General features: G+C 39.1%; 1 pseudogene; it reads right to left on the bottom strand.

Moving 5' to 3' along the window:
• The window catches only part of LOC125602077, a 9,443-nt pseudogene that overhangs the window by 5,055 nt on the left and 1,888 nt on the right, over nt 1-2,500 (bottom strand).

A 2,500-nucleotide genomic window follows, 5' to 3' on the forward strand; every position in this document is an offset into this window, starting at 1 on the left:
AAATGAATTCTACTGGTTTTGAAGATTTAGAAGACTTACTTGGTTTCTTCTTCTCATGGAACTTAGGCAATGGCTTTGTACTTAGCTCTCGAGTTTTGGCTTGTGGAGTTGGAACTCCTTGCACGCCACTGGCCCTTGCTGCTGTTGTATGCTCGGTTGCTCCCTTGATGATGAGTGTAGACTCCTGGTGTAGCTTTAGGTCGTGAGCATTTTTGAGCTTAGCCTTTCGATTTGGCCTTTTTGCCAATATCAGCCGCCTTGGTTCAAGATTAGTATAGACCCGTATCTGATTCAACAGCTCATCTCCAGCTCCTTTCACATATTCTTCATACAAGAGTTCTTTCATTTCTTGCCAAGTAGCTTCTGGTTCATCATAGGCAAGTCGCCAGTAAGCATCTTGTTCCCACTTTCTAAAGGCATCTTCAGTGAGAGTGTCTTCGGCAATGGCTGTCTTATCCTCTTCATGGACTTGGTTAGAATCAAACCAATGTTCCATATCTTTCTCCCAGCACAAGTATGCTTCTGGTCCTTGATGATGGCCTGCAAAGATGACGTAACCAGGTTGATCATCATTTCTTCCAGCCTCACTTAAGGCCTCTTCTTCTTCAGCAATGTCTTGTTGAGAGTCTGGCTTTCCTCCATAGTTTCCCTCAGAGTTTCCTACACTGGTTTGTGAGCCAGTTTCGTCTTGGTACTCATCCTCCTGGTCAGAGTAAGGTACTTCACACCAGGGTATGCCTTCAGCATGAGACTCGTCTCCAACTTCTTCTTTAACAGATTGGAAACTTGCTTCTCCTCCATCAACATCTTCATAGACTTCTTCCGTTTTAGAGAAATTTTCCTCATGCTCATTTGCCTCTTCTAAACTGATTTCAGAATCAGCTTCCTCTTGCCATGAGCCTTCCTGGTCAGCTTCAGGATCATCACCTTCTGTCTCTTCTCCATGGCATTCATCTCCTTTATTGAAACTGATATTTGATTCAGTTTCTCCCTCATACTCTCCTTGGTAGCTGGTATCTCCATGTGAGTAATCAGGTGGCTCTGGTTCAGGATATGCTTCAGCAGGATCGTCTCCATACTCTGACATAGAGTAGTTATCATCAGAACATGACCCATCACAGCCATCCTCTTCATCGGACCAAGCTTGGTCGGCTTCATCAAGATCGGAGCCTTGGCTTGATTCATAAGAACTCTCTTCCTCAAAGTAATCTGCCATGGCGTCTCCCCTTATTGGTACCTTTCAAAAACAGAGAATAAGAGTATCAAGTCGTGGCTTAACAAAAGAAAGAAGAAGAATAAGAAAAAAAAAAAAAAGATGGAAACCTAGTATTTTTTTTTTTGAAAGTTTTGAAACAAATGGAAAATTAACTCCTATTTTTTTTTTAACTTTATCAAGCAAATCTCGAAATCTATAAAATAAAACAATGGAAATAAATATTTATTTTGGTTTTCAATTTAAAAGAAACAAAACAAGAAAAAAAAAGATTTTATGCTTGATGCAAATAAACCGAAAAAGGAAACTGGAGCTAGACAACTTAATGCAAACAAGGGAAATTTTTTTTGAGTTTTCTAAATGAATCAAACAAGATAATGAGGTATCCTTTTCGTGCCTATCTCTGGTTTTAAAACCAAGAACAAGCAATTCAAAATCGGACAGAAAATGCAACACTATGAATTTTTTTTTTTTAATTGATTTTAATTGGTGAACAAATGCAATAAGATATGATGCAAGGATAAGATATCACCAGATTCAGGAGCTTGAGCTCTGATACCAAATGTTGCAGGCTGGGATTCAGACTACACGGATGGCTTGACTGAGGTTTGGTTTTGGTTCGGCTTGGACAGATCGGACGGACGGACAGACGGAAGATCGGCTAGACGGCTGCGATGGAGGAATGGGACGGCCAGTTTATACCTGAAACAAGGATGAACCTTTTTATGAGTTTTATGATTTCTATATGAAGAACAGAAAATAAACTATATAAGAAATGATAAACTGAAGCAAATATGATTCTTATGGATTTTCTTTTAAGATTCAAAACTAAATGATATGCAAAAATGAAAACAATTCAAATAAGAAGGATAGAAAGATGGATGATGGGATCTTTGTTGCTGGACGTGTGTCTCTCTCAACAAGGATCAGTGGATGGAGAATGGACTGAGGATGGAATCCGGCTTGCTTGATATGAATCTCTTCCAAGCTGGATCGATGGATGGAATGGATAGATGGATATAGATTGACTCTCTCAATCAATGGACGAACAGATGGTCTTGAATCACACAAGGCTCCCTGGACGTGGCTTCTTTAGGACTTAGTGAATCACACACAAAGAACTAGAGAAATAACAACAAAGAATACACAACTTTGTTTAAAAGAAAACGATTTCTTATTACTTTAAAAATGATCAAGGGTGCTTTACAATGAAACAAAGACTAGAGCTTTATAGGCTCGACCAAGGACTCTCTAACAGTCTGAAAATGAACTAAGGAAAGAAAATAA

This window comes from Brassica napus, unplaced genomic scaffold (assembly GCF_020379485.1).
Source record: "Brassica napus cultivar Da-Ae unplaced genomic scaffold, Da-Ae ScsIHWf_272;HRSCAF=449, whole genome shotgun sequence".
In the NCBI taxonomy this organism is placed as follows: Eukaryota; Viridiplantae; Streptophyta; class Magnoliopsida; order Brassicales; family Brassicaceae; genus Brassica; species Brassica napus.